The sequence below is a fragment of the Ambystoma mexicanum genome, chromosome 5p (genome assembly GCF_040938575.1).
Source record: "Ambystoma mexicanum isolate Mex_15411 chromosome 5p, UKY_AmexF1_1, whole genome shotgun sequence".
Taxonomy (NCBI): domain Eukaryota; kingdom Metazoa; phylum Chordata; class Amphibia; order Caudata; family Ambystomatidae; genus Ambystoma; species Ambystoma mexicanum.
In genome coordinates this window covers 781,824,769-781,839,715 of record NC_090930.1, presented here as the reverse complement: position 1 = coordinate 781,839,715, position 14,947 = coordinate 781,824,769, and positions in this window count along the sequence as shown.

Below are 14,947 nucleotides of genomic sequence, written 5' to 3'. Positions count from 1 at the left end.
CCCCAGCGGTTTGCCGGTGGCTTAACCTCCAGTGGAACGTGAGGCTGGGAGGGACCTGGATGAACTTGGTTCCTCTGGAAAATGGTGTTCGGGGGGTATGGATAACCTAAAGGTAAGTGTATGTATTTAGTATTGGTTTCCATTGCTTTCTCTCCCTCATCCCTCTCTCCCCTTCCCTGAGGTAGCTGGCTGACTGGCACGTCGAGGCTTTTGCTCACTGTAATGAACTGAGGACTGAAGGCCAAGGTTAGCTGGTACGTATCCGACTCCAGTTACTTCACTGAAGGCTAGTGGTCCAGACCAGCTGCGATGCACTGGATTCGGATGATGGGCTTGTCAGTTCTGGTGAGGCCTTATTCTAGATCTTGGCCGCTTCTCAATGTGAAACATAGCTTGTATGTACAATGTCTTTGTTGATGCGTTGAATATTAATAGTCTCTTTATTTCATCACTTCTAGGCGAAACACTGGCAAGCTGTCTGGACTCAGAGCAGAGCGAAGAAGCTGGAACTTATGCAAGTGAGTTCAAGTTAAACCGGGTACAGGAACTGGGAATTATGTGGTATTTCAGGCTTTTACTATTGTCGTTTCTGATTTCAGGTTCCCAGGAGCTGTCATTACTGTGGACTGCAGACGAAGGACCGGAGACACCGGGTTACCAGGATGGGACGCCACAAGTCTACCGAGGTCAAGGTAAGGCTCAAGACTGAACACGAAGCAGAAGCCCACTGGGGATAGTAGTTCTTCAATTCCGGGTGAGAATACTGTAAACTCGCGTAGGTGCTGCTCGCACTTGCAAAATAAACAGGAGCGGTAAGCCTAACACTGCTCTGTTAGGAAGCAGATGAAAGGCTAAGCGCAGGGTGTGGTCTGGGGCACACTTTTATAGCCACGGACCACGTCCTGTCAGCACTAGACCACCAAGGATGTCAGATCCATGCATCTATCCAGTGCCATCTTGGGTTCCACAGTGGGCTCCTCTTTGGCAGCCATGTTTGGATGGGTTGCCGCCTTGTTCCATATACGCCTCTGCCAGCCAGCCATCCCACAAACCCATCATCTCCCTACACTGTCATGGGGGGAGATCCTCCTGGCCCTGACCCATTTGCCTTGTACCCGCACTGCAATTGTGACAGCACTCCCCTACAAAGCCCCCCCAAGGACGGCCGACCCAGGTCCTGCCTTCCTGGGATGATTGTGGTGGTAACGGGCTAACAAACGGGGTGCATGAATGTTTTCTACTGGTTCCCAAGTCTGATCTAAAGCGCTGTACCCCTTCCAACCCACCAGGTAATGTAATGTTCGTCTAACAATCTTGGAATCTAAGATGTCCCGTACCTCGTACTATTTCTCCCCATTTAGAATTTCTACTGGAGGAGGATTAGACATGGAGTTTTGTGTGCCGGGGTGTACTTGTATAAGTAACGATGCATGGAAGACAGGGTGGATCTTCAATGACGGGTGTAGCCCTAGTTTAAGTGCAACAGGGTTAATGATGGCTGTTGTGGTAGGGACCAATGAATTTAGGGTAAAACCTTTTGGGGCCTTTTAACCAAATATGTTTGGTGGAGAGCCAGACTTGGTCGCCGACTTGATAAACTGGTGCATTTCTTTGTTTGTTATCGGCAAAATGTTTCTGAGCAGCTTTGGTATCGTGCAGGGTTTTGGTGGCTTTTCTTAAAGTTTCTCTGATACTAGTATGCAAAGATGTTACAACTGGCATTTCCAAAGTGGTAGTGGGATCGAGAACTGTGGTACGTGGATCCCTTCCATGTAGAAAGTTGAAGGATGAAAAACCTGCGGCACTGTGAATACTGTTGTTGTATGCATATTCCACTGCCCAGAGCTGATTAACCCAACTGTCCGCCTGGGTAAACACGTAACGCAGGTATTGCGTAAGCGTTTGGTTAGTTCTCTCCATCTGACCATCGGTTTGTGGGTGATGCCTGGTGGATAGTCTGATTTCAATTTGATCCTTATCACAACAACTCTTCCAAAATTTGGATATTAATTGACTCCCTGGGTCCGAGATGATTATGGATGGAAACCCATGTAATCGTACAATGTTTGTTAGGAAAACTTGAGCAACAGTCCCTGCATTTGGTAAGCCTTTCAGTGCAATAAAATGTGCCATCTTGGTTAGGAGGTCTACTACTACCAGGATGGTGTTGTACCCGTTAGAAGGAGGTAAATCGGTAATAAAGTCCAGTGATATTGTATGCCATTGAGCAGGTGGTATGGACAATGCTCTAAGTAATCCTGATGGTTTAGATTTTGAAGTCTTGTTGCAGGCGCACACATCACAAGTCTTTACATATTGGATGATGTTCTTTCTCCACTTAGGCTACCAAAAATGTTGCTGAATTTTCACTAGGGTTTTGGTAACTCAAGGATGGCCAGCGGTTAAAGCATCGTGTAGTTGTGTAAAACTGTGTCTTGCATGGTCAGCTGCGGTAAGTACAGGTGCCCTCGATCATATGGTAGGCCATCTTCTATGGCTTGTTGAGGGTCTTGGGACACCCAAACATGTAACTGTTCTGTTGTTAGATATTGCCTAATTTCATTGCACAGCTGATCTAAAGGAGGCAGCGTTCAACTTGTCAATCCCAACAATTTACTTCCTTGGATAATAGCCACGGTGTCTAGAACAACATAAGCATCTCTTCCATCCAGATTCCATCCGATGCGGGACAGGGCATCCACCTTTCTGTTTTTGACTCCTGGATGGAAGCTTATGACAAAGTCATATTCCGAAAAAGAACGGGGCCCATCTAAGCTGACGGGGAGTTTGCGCCTGTGCTGTTTGCAGATAATCTAGATTGCGATGGTCGGTGTAGGCAGTAACTGCATGTTTTGCGCCTAACAGATGATGACGCCATTCTTTGAAAGGAGCTTTAATGGCAAGCACCTCTTTGTCACTTATTGTATAGATCAGTTCCGCAGGGGAGAATTTCTTGGACCAAAATGCCACAGGATGTAATTGATTAGTGGTCGAATCTCGTTGTGACAATACAGCTCCCATCGCCACGCTGGACGTATCAGTTTCAACGATGAATGGAAGTTCTGGATCTGGGTGTTTCAAAATTGCCGCTGAGGTAGACTGTGCCTTGTGTTGGTTAAACGCTCGTTCAGCTTCATCGGTCCACATGAAGGTTTTGTGCCTTTTCAGTAATGACGTGATGGGGTGTGCAATGTTCAAAAAGTAGGGTATGAATCGCCTATAAAAGTTAGCGAATCCTAAGAAACTTTGCATGTTTTTCATAGACGTAGGCAGGGGCCACTTTAAGATTGCTTCCACCTTGCGATTGTCCATTTGGATGCCATGCAGTGTCAAGAAGATTCCTAAGAACTCCACCGTGGTCACGTGAAAGTAACATTTCTCCAACTTTGCATAAAACGGTGTTCGCAGAGTTTTGCTAGGACAGCTTTAACGTGAAGCCCAAGTTCTTCTTCGGTGGCTGAGTAGATCAATATATCATCGATGTAGACTATGACACAAACATCCAGGAGTTCTTGTAAAACGTCTGTCATAAACAACTGGAAGGCCGCCGGTGCATTACACAGGCCAAAGGGCATGACTGTATATTCGAATAACCCAAATTCGGTGCGAAAAGCAGTTTTCCACTCATCCCTCTCCTTTATGCGTACTAAATGGTAAGCCCCGCGCAAATCCAATTTGGTGTATATCTTCACTTCTTTAACTTGGTCCAACAATACTGGAATGAAAAGGTAGAGGGCACCTAGTCTTCATGGTTATCTTATTGAGTCCCCTATAATCGATGCCAGTTCTGAGGTCCCATTCCTTCTTTGGTATGAAAAATACAGCTGAAGAAGCTGGGGACTTGGAGGGTCGAATAAATCTGTTTGCCAAGAACTGGTCCAAGTACTCTTGCAAGTGTTGGTTTTCTTTTTCCGTAAGAGCAGAAATGCGGCTACATGGAACCTGCAAGCCTGATATCAAATTGATTTGGCTATCATATGGCCGGTGAGGAGGAAGGGCATTGGCTTGTACATTTTGAAACACGTCTTCAAATTCCTTGAATATGGCAGGTCGTTTTTTCTCTCCATTGGGCTGTATCACAGCCCCCAACTTTTGTGATCTAGACGCTGGCTCCTTGGCCACAACCGGTACAAATGGGTAACAGGTGCGAAGGCACTCGGATGGAAAGATTGCCATATGTGTTTTCGAGTTAATAACAGGATTGTGGTACTCCAACCAAGAAATACCAAGTATACATTGGAATTGTGGGGCATTAATCAGGTCGAAGGTTATACACTCTTGGTGGCCGCCTCTGCACAATAGTTCGACCTATTCCGTACACTGCATTACTGGCACAGATGACAATGGTGAACCATGTACTGAGACTATGTTGTCCACCTTCTTCCTTCGTTGCCCCGGTATGCCGATTCTCTGTGACACTTTCATGTCTATGTAATTACTGATTACACCGCAGTCGATATAGGCTTCCAAGGCATACATCTTTTGAGGTTGTTCTGATCTGATAAGGATGACAGGTACTGTAAGGTGTCAGACTGTGGTTGATTTTTCCCCCCTCAACAAACCGATCTCTACTCTTGTTGAGTCTTGGAGTTTTCTGATGGTGGAGTGGGACCTTTTGGGTTCACTGGGAGCACCTCATCTGTTCCCAAGGGCCGTTTGCTTGGTTTGTTAGTACAGTCCTTCAGAAAGTGGCCTGCTTTTCCACAATATAAGCACAACTGTTGCTGGCGACGTCTCTTTCCTCCTTGGATAGTGGCCCCTCACACTACCAAACTGCATGGGCTTCGGGGTATTCTCCTGAGCACGGGGTTGTGCTTCACGTGGACGGACATATAAGGGCCTATTCTGCGACCGGGCGCAATCTACCTTTCTCTCCTGTAATCAGTGCTTTAGCTGTACTACTAAGTCTATGTATTCTGAGCATCGTTCCGGCGGATTGACCACTTGCGCCAACACAATTTAAGTTCCCCATGCACACCCTGATAGAAAAGGTGGTTCTTTTTTCTCCGGGCCAATAGGTTTCAGCGATGAGTCGCTTAAATGCAGTGATGTGTACTAGCAATTCTTGTGGTCCCTGCCGTAAGGCCAACAACTCCCCATGTAATGCTTGCCCCTGCCTTTTGCAAGCAAATAGTTTGCTTAACTCCCGTTGGAATATAGCTAAATTATGCAGGATGGGGTCATATCGATTCACTAAATGCACTGACCAAGTAGCGGCATGGCCACCCAAATATGACAACACCAAAGCCACCTTGATTTGGTCCGTAGGAAAGGCCCCTGTCCGACACAAAAAATGTAATCTACATGGGCTCCTAAAAATAGCATACCTTTGTGGGTCCCCTAGAAATCGTTCAGGAATGGCCAGGGCAACAGTGGGTGGGGTGGTTACATGGATATGAGGCGGCCCAGCTACAGTCCCATCAGATGGATCAGGTAGTGGCACCTGGCCTGCTTGCGCTACCAATAGGCGTTTAGCCAAGTCATCAATTCTTTCTCTATTAACTACTGCTTCCCTTCTCACTGAGTTTGTTTCTGAACGGGCTGCGTGCACCTCCACTCGCAAGTCCCCCCAAAGGGCTACTAACTGGTCTACCCGTGATTCCATGACACTCGGACAGGGCTTGTCACGTGGGCATAGCATTCTGTAACGCTTACCTTTGGTGCCCTACTGGAGTGTCTGGTCCGGCCTGTTCTGACGCGGTGCCCCCTCACTCGGGCTACCTCTGCACTGAAGAACACCCAAGCCACTCTCTTCCCCAGCAGTCTGCTGGTGGCTTACCCTCCAGAGGAACGTGAGGCTGGGAGGGACCTGGATGAACTTGGTTCCTCTGGAAAATGGTGTTCAGGGGGTCTGGATAACCTAAAGGTAAGTGTATGTATTTAATATTGGTTTCTATTGCTTTCTCTCCCACCTCCCATCTCGCCCCTTCCCTAGGGTGGGTGGCTGGCACATTGCGACTTTAGTTCACCGTAAAGAACTGAGGACTGAAGGCCAAGGTTAGCTGGTAGGTATCCGACTCCAGGTACTTCAGTGAAGACTAGTGTCCAGACCGGCTGCGACACACTGGATACGGATGATGAGCAGGTAAGGTCTGGTGAGGCGTTATTCTAGATCTTGGCTGCTTCTCAATGTAAAATGTATCTTGTATGTACAATGTCTTTGATGCGTTGAATATTCATAGTATCTTTATTTCTTCACTTCTAGGCAAAACACTGGCTAGCTGTCTGGACCCAGAGCGCAGCCAAGAAACTGGAACTTGTGTGCAAGTGAGTCCATGTTAAACCGAGTACGGGAACTGGGAGGTATGTGGTATTTCAGTCTCTCACTATTGTCGTTTTCTGATTTCAGGTTCCCAGGAGCTGTGATTACTGTGGACTACAGACGAAGGACCGGAGACCCCGGGTTGACAGGATGGGACGCCACAAGTCTACCGAGGTCAAGGTAAGGATCAAGACTGAATACGGAGCAGTAACCCGCTGGGGCAAGTAATTCTTCAATTCCGGGTGAGATTGCTGCAAACTCACGTACGTGACAATCACACGTGCAAAAGAAACATGCAAGGGAAGCGTAACACTGCTCTGTTAGGAAGCAGAGGAAACGCTAAGCGCAGGGTGTGGTCCGGGGCGTGGTTTTATAGCCGAAGACCGCACCCTGTCAGCAGCAGACCACCAAGGATGTCAGATTCATGTATCTATCCAGTGCCATCTTGAGTTTCACAGTGGGTTCCTCTTTAGTGGCCATGTTGGGATGGGTTGCCGCCTTCTTCCTTATACGCCTCTGCCAGCCAGCCATCCCACAAACCCATCGGCTCCCTACACTGTCATGGGGGGAGATCCTCCTGGCCCTGACCCATCTGCCTTGTACCCACACTGGAATCATGACGAAAACACCATCAGCAACCAAACGCATAAAGAAACCGTGCTGCAAAAAGGACGCAGGTAAACATTTACAAAACACTAACTGCTATACAATGCCACCCATCCTACCAACATGTATATGCCAGAAATCGTAAACCATTAATTTCCTCCTACTACTAGAGCACAAACCTTAAAAATTGCTGTAACCACTGCAAACGTTTATGTAAATCATTGTGCACCATAGCAGAGAAGACATTTTGAAGGTTTTTCTTTAATCCAGCATGGATTTCTTTTTCGCACAGACCCAGTGATTATGCAAACAGTAAGTATGAAATCATTGCTATCATACTTCTCTACAATGTCCACAGTGCAATGTGTGTGCTTATTTCTGCAATGCACATAGCAATGCCACAATTTGCACTATACACCTATAAAACACTTCACAGCTTGTGCCTACGCCCTACACGCTGCACTACATCCAGTACAGTGTACGGGCTCCAGCCATGCACTCAATATTGTACACCCTGCCCACAACTAATGACAGTCCCAAACATGTTCATGCTGCAAGACACCAACTGTGTACTATGGCCCAGCCACCCACGTATGCTAATCCAGCGCACAAACAGTCTGCCATCGTCCACCGTTGCCTCGTAACACACTGCACATATGAAAGTTCCTTAGGGACTGTAAATATACATTTTATGTATTTTTCCATCAGTTCATTCAGTGCAGCATGTGTACGACACCATCATTTCTCCTTATACGTCGTACTAACTTAACCGTAATGACACTACCAACATTCGGAAATGCATGGTCAAATCGAAACACGTTGCTGCCTATATCCTTTTTTTTTCAGAATCATCTCAGAAAAGCAAAACCTAACATACCTCTCGTGCTCATTGTAAAACAGTCTTTAGTGGGAAGCATGATTAGCGCCAAGAGCAGACATTGTATGGAATTTTAGAAAAAAAGGAAAGTTAACTTACAGTGCAGTTGCTCTGCCCATGTGCCCCAGAGGTAGTCTGCAACGACTGAATACGCTGTACACTGCAATTTGTCATCCACCCAATACAAGCATGGAATTTGCCAAAGTTATGTAAGTACATGTTTACATCATATGTGTATTAGGATTAAATGTATTAGGTTGCAGTGCTGTATACATAATTATGCATTTACTTTACCGCACACTTTCTCTGTGTGCATTGTAAAGAGGGTTGTGACGGGAGTATTCACGCGCCGTTAGAGTGTCATGTCTCCACCATTCCCTGTACATTGCAACTGTGATTGTACTTCGTTTTCTTGCCATTCGTCCCGAGCCACTGCAAATCCAGACATAAAGGACAAGACGAAAAGGGAACGCAAATCGTGCAGTGAAACAGCACACATTATGCTCACTCGTGCAGTGCTAGAATCCCTGTTTTGCCCTTACTGTGCCATTTTAAACAATTACCAGTTCTACACACCCTCATTGTATTGCAAGTAATAACAGCCACATGTTCACGCATCGGTCAACCGGCATACAAACATCGACAGGTCACATTTCAATGTTGCATTTTTAAGCAAACCAGCTCCTGCATTCTCCTGCAATCCGAGGGGACCCCCATGAGGGTTGTTTTTTATGTTATTCTATGGACACACACAGAGACATTATGCCGTGGGTCTTTCAACACTCGCTAGCACTGTCATTTTTTGTGAAAAGGAAACACATGAAAGGAGCATCTGGTGGCAATGTTTCAAACACATTGAGCTTGTGTGCAGCCGTACAAGCACAGTATCACCTACAAAACAGAGAGCAAAGCAGTGGGTTAACATATGACGGTACTCAGTAACACACACTACATAGTCCATGAGGCAGCCACCTATTACAACATCCTTCCCACAAACTCTTTTCCTGTAAGCTGTCACTAATAACAGCTACTTACATCTATTCTTATTCCTCTTTCTTCTCAGATACCTGGCATCTTACTGCATGTGCCACCCGTTTCCACCTTCCAACAGACGGGTGGTGGACCAAGCATTGGAAGATTACCATAAGCAATGTCTTTTCCGTTGTTATCTGGGCCGACCGATATGGGCCTGTATGTCCATTTGCAGTCCGTCAATACGAACAAACCTGCAAACATTTGTTATGTAAAGCATCCCAGAGGCAACAGCTGCTACCTTGTCTACGTTGCAAAGAAAATGTGTTTTTCCACATGGCCCACCAAGGACCACAAAGTTATGCTTTTTCCACTTTCCTAGACGACAAAAGAAGTACAGAAGTGCACAGATGGCATTGCTGGATTTTGTTTGTGAAATAAAAGAGTGGTGATGGCAGCCACCTTACACGTTTGCGTGAACATACTGTAGCAAAATAAAGCGCTTCCAACTAATCACAGGGCCTCATAACGACCCAGGCGGTAAGTTACCGCCTGGGTCGTACCCTTACCACCATGGTGTAAACTAGGTTTACACCATGGTGGATGGCGGATTTACCGCCCCATTCCAAGGTGAGTGGGGCGGTAAATCCCCATTTCCCATTTTACCCTTCCCCATTCCCATTTTTGCCCCATAGGGCATAATGGGAGTGGGGAAGGCACTAATTACGCCACCGTAAATTATGGTGGCGTAATTAGCACCATGGTCCCTTAGCGCCATGGATTTTAACGCCTGCAAAAAGCAGGCGTTAATATCACCATGGCGCTAACGGACCTTGTAATCAGGCGTTAAGGGTCGGCGCCGTTTACGGCGCCGTTAACCCCTTAACGCCTGATTCGTAATGAGGCCCACAGTGTTGTTAGTAAAGTATGGGAATTTTCTGGAGCCGTACACTCTGTGTGCGCATGTCTGCTTTTGCTTTTGTTTATGTTGTTCCTTTCTGGAGCTAGTTGCTCACATGACAGAGTGCGCTATGCTTGGCACGCACGAAACAAAAATACCTGAAGTGCACGCCGTGAGCAACGACTCTCCACAACTAAAGTCAGCTATGCCAGTGACTGTTGCGATGGTATATGTCGCCCACCTGTACAGGTAATGGAAGCGATGCACACATTAGAATTGCACACAATAGGAACGCCAACCGCATTCATTGGCCATCTCAACAAGTACGCAAAAGAAAGCTAACAGTCAGATGGTCTGCCGTCCTGTATATGGCGGGACTTAACAGCGTTGATGATTTTCCCCGGTGCAAATGTATGTGGGTCAGTGTGTACATTATCCATACTTTAAATGTGTACAGCTTAGTAGCTTGTGTCATGTCGCAATATCTTTCTTCATTCTCAAAGCACAGAGTATTATCAGGGGCACACCATAACAAACACAAATGGTGGCATGTCAGTCCGTGAACAGCAAAAAGTCCAAAGACATACACCATATGCAAGTGCAGGCAATTCATGCCACCTCTGGTGGTGTACCAACTGCAAAATGTCCTCCACAACCATTCTGTAATGGTGAACACCCACAGAAGACATGCATATTTGCAAGAGTGTACGCTGTAGTTATATATCAGTATAGGAACAGACCCAAAGAAGGCAATATTCTGAAACCTACTTCCAACCAGTGTCCAGACTGTTAGTTCAAAGGGCCCTAGCCATGCACACAAGGCAGTAGGGGCTTGCCACTCCCAACATAACATAGTACACTGAATGGAAATATCCCGATATCATCTGCAATACTCTCCCCCAATCGTCTTGGAAGGTAGTGGCATGTGCAGCTACCCGCCAATAAAGGATCTGTGAGTAGCTGCAAATGGTGGAATATCTCACCTATGCTGCTGTAGCAAGTTGTCATGATTCCTGCCCCTCATGTCCCCAGCCCTCCAAGATGTGAGGCTGGAGCCAGGCCATGATCACCTACATGCCCTCAAGGGCCTCTCCATCCCTCCAAAGACCCACTTGGAGTAAGATTTGGCGCTTGTGGCACCAGACTCACTAGCTCCCATAGGATAACATTGGGGATTGGACTTGTAGTGCATTGATGGGGACAAGATGGACGCCCCCACATATTTCGGTTCCCAGAACTGCATGTGCAGTCTAGTCTTTTGGGTGTGGTTCAGCCCAGAGACACCTGGGATACCCAGAGACTATTTAAGCCACGCCCAGGCTGAGAAACATGCTTTGTGTTTTCTGCACCTGCAGCGTGACACTCACTGCGTTCGGATCGGTCTCCAGTATGCCTGCATCTTTCTTCTGCGCTCAGCTCCTGCAAGAACAAGAACACTGTTACGAAAAGCCTTACCTTGCTTCGCTTCTGCCCATCATTCATCGCTTCTTCTGTTCTGCGGGCATCTTCGGCGGTGTCATTCCCATCCCGACAGGCCGCTTCCTAAGGAAAAGGGAAAAGAACAGAAAAAAGGCATTAGTAAGCATTCAGCAAATCTTCGCTTATTTTTAAAGACTGTACGAGCTTCAAGCGCTTATCTGAATCCCAGCCGCTCTGGGAGAACTCTGTCTCCAGAACTTCCCATCCATCTGCAAGAGGGAAAAAACACTCCAGGTTAGTGTGGAAACATCTAGAGGTGCTGCATACCGTGCTTACTCACTGCATTTCTACTTCATAACCGTCATCCATGCTGAAAACGTCGCGGCACCTAAAAGACACAGAAAAAGAACTCAGTTCAATACAAATACGAAAGGGTTGCATTGCGCATCGCGCTCTCACTCACCTTCAGCGCTACTCATCTCAGCAGAACGTCGCCATCACCGGACGCCGGCCATCATCGAAGGAAGGAAAGGGACGAAGTTAGAGAACTGTTCAAAAGACTCATTATACTTACCTGTCAGACTCTTGCCAGTGAAGTAATCAGGCAGCAACGAGCCCGCATCAATCAACGCACCCCTGCGCTGAAAGCAGGACAGAGAGCACACTTTCCAAGAAAACAAGGTGAGCTGTGGATCAAAGGGAAGGGTTGGTCCTCAGGGAAGAAGGGGTTCAAGCACACAGAGACAATAGGGAGTTAAACTCTACCAATCCTGTGTTTCAGGCCCAGTCTCCAGTCGAGTAGACCCCAGGGAAGGGTTCGAGGTCGTAAGAGGTCAGAACAGGCTGAGTGACGTCCCCGTGGATACCAGGTGAGCGTTACAGAACACAAAACCTCAAATCAAAATCCACCTGGGTGTCATGGAAACGTCAGAAACCGACCAGTTAGCCCACATGTTGGCGCAGCTAACTTCCGAAGTACATGCAGCCAGGCAGGAGACCAGCACCCTGAGGAGAGATCTGATAGTAGCCAAAGAACGCACTGATGATTTAAGCTGGCAACTTCTCCAGTCACAAGCTGGGCATGCACCATTGCCGGGAGGCGTGCCCTCGATGCCAGCCCCATCAGCCAATCCCGTTCAGATAACCCTTCCTGGGGCAGTTCCCTTGGCCCTGCCCGAACGATTTACGGGGGATCCCAAGAGGTTTGCAACGTTCATGAACCAGTGCCGCCTGGACTTCCTTTTTAGACCAGGGGCCTTTCCGAATGACCAATCATGGGTCGCTTTTGTGCTATCCTACCTGAGTGGTAGTGCCGCGGACTGGTCTGTACCCTTTGTGGCCCAAGACGATCCTTTGCTGCATGACTTCAGGGGCTTTCAGCAGGAGATGGAAAAGCTGTTCGCCCGTCATACTCATGGGCAGGCATTAGACAAGAAACTTCTGTCCCTACGCCAAGGGAATCAAGACCTATTAACATACATAGCCACGTTCAATAGACTCGTAGTTGAAGCAGAATGGCCAGTGGAGAAGAGAACCACGTTATTTCATTGGATGTTCTTGTACAAGTAGTGAACCCCCCGAAAGACTGCTCAGAATTCATTGACCTTGTTGTTCAACTGGATCATAGGTTGCAGGACCGAAGAGCAGATCGAACCAGACCGGACCCTCGCCCTATGTATGTGCGTTCAAAGGACAATATTGCCCGCACAACGGAAGGTTCAGGAGAACCAATGCAAATCGTGGGGGTCAGATCCCCCTTGACTAAAGCGGAAAGGGATAAAAGGAGACAGCAGCAGTTATGTCTGTACTGTGGAAGGTCAGGTCATTTCCTTAAAGAGTGCCCTGTGAAGCCACAGAGGAGGACGGTAGGGGCCACGGACAAGGAAGATACCATCAAGGATTCGGAAAACTCCCCAGCCCGGCAAGTGTAGGGGTCCATTTGTCAAGCGAAGAAAGTGAACTACAGATCTCCCATTTTTCTGTGGTCTTGATCAATCACAAACAACCATCTCGGATGCACGCAGTAAGAGCGTACATTGACAGTGGAGCCGTTGGGAATTACATCGACCAGGATCTTGCAGCAAAGATGGTGCTTCCGTTACGCCCTAAATCAACCACCGACACTGTTACCACTGTCGTTTGCACGGAAATAGCTTCTGGTCCAGTATCCTAATGCACTGCAGCTTTAACTCTTCTGTGCCAGGATGTACACCAAGATCTATCGTTTTTGACCTCATTAAGGCACCACAGTTCCGGTTGATTTTGGGAATGCCATGGTTGGTAGCTCACAATCCTCGAATCGATTGGCGAGCAAAAGAATTGGCCTTTCCCGAGACTTGCGCCCACACATGTTATCGACAGGAGAAACAACCAATAGACACCAGAACCTCCACGCTTGCGACTATGGCAATCGGCACCCTACCGAGTGAATACCAGGACTTTCAAGATGTCTTTCAGAAAGAACAGGCTAATACCCTGCCACCGCATAGACCATACGATTGCCAAATCGACCTGATACCCGGCACACAAATCCCTTTTGGACGAATTTACGCACTCATGGAACCAGAAAACCAGCACCTGAAGGCCTATCTTGACCAATACCTGGCCAACGGGTTCATCCGTCCCTCGAAGTCTCCAGCAGCCAGTCCTCTATTATTCGTCCCGAAAAAGGAGGGGGACTTGAGAACGTGCATCGACTATCGTGCACTGAGCCAGATTACCGTAAAAAATCACTACCCCCTGCCACTGATCCCCGAATTGCTTGATCAAGTCAAAGATGCCAAATCTACACAAAACTAGACCTGAGGGGGGCATATCACCTTGTTCGCGTAAAACAGGGGGACGAATGGAAAACCGCTGTTCGCACCAAATACGGCTTGTACAAATATCAATTAATGCCCTTTGGCCTTTGCAACGCGCCTGCAGCATTTCAATACTTCATGAACGATGTCCTATGGGAATTGATTTATGTCTGTGCTCTAGTGTACATCGACGATATTCTAGTATATTCCGCATCAAAGCAGGACCACGTTAAACACGTCCGATCCGTATTGGAGAAACTCTGTCAACACCAGCTCTACGCCAAGCTCGAAAAGTGCTCATTCCACGTCTCTGAGGTGGAATTCCTGGGCTTTATTCTCAGCCCGAATGGAATCCGAATGGATGTACACAAGGTAGATGCTATCCTGAACTGGCCATCCCCAAATTCATTCAAGGTGGTTCAAAGTATGCTGGGTTTTGCAAACTTCTACCGCCGGTTCATCCCAGGATTTTCGCAAATCGTGTCATTGCTAAGGAAAAGCAACAAAAAGTTCCAGTGGACAACAGAAGCCGAGGAAGCTTTCCAGGAACTCTAAGCAAGATTCACATATGCCCCAATCTTACACCACCCTCGCCCTGATCTCCATACCTGGTGGAAACGGACACCTCAAGCATGGCTATGGGAGCCGTCCTCTCACAAAAGGACTCCGAAACGGGCCAGTTACACCCTGTTGCCTTCTGGTCGCGTAAATTCACACCCCCTGAACTCTATTACGCTATCACAGACAAAGAACTCCTGGCCATTAAGTCAGCCTTTAAGGCATGGCAGCACTACCTCTTGGACGACAGACACACAATCACCGTAATAACTGACCACCGGAACCTCCACTACCTAAAAACGGCAAAGGCCCAATCCTCACGACAACTACGTTGGGGTCTTTTTTTTGCTGAATATGACTGCGTGATTACATTTCGACCAGGGGTGAAAAACGGGAAGGCCGATGCCCTTTCCAGTATGGGGGTGGAAGAGCAATGGTATCAGACCCCTGACCCAATAGCAATCATCTCGAGTGACAAGCTCCTAGGAATCACAGCAAACATAACTCAGAAAGAATTATATGAAGAAATCCAAAACCTGATGCGTCTGGAG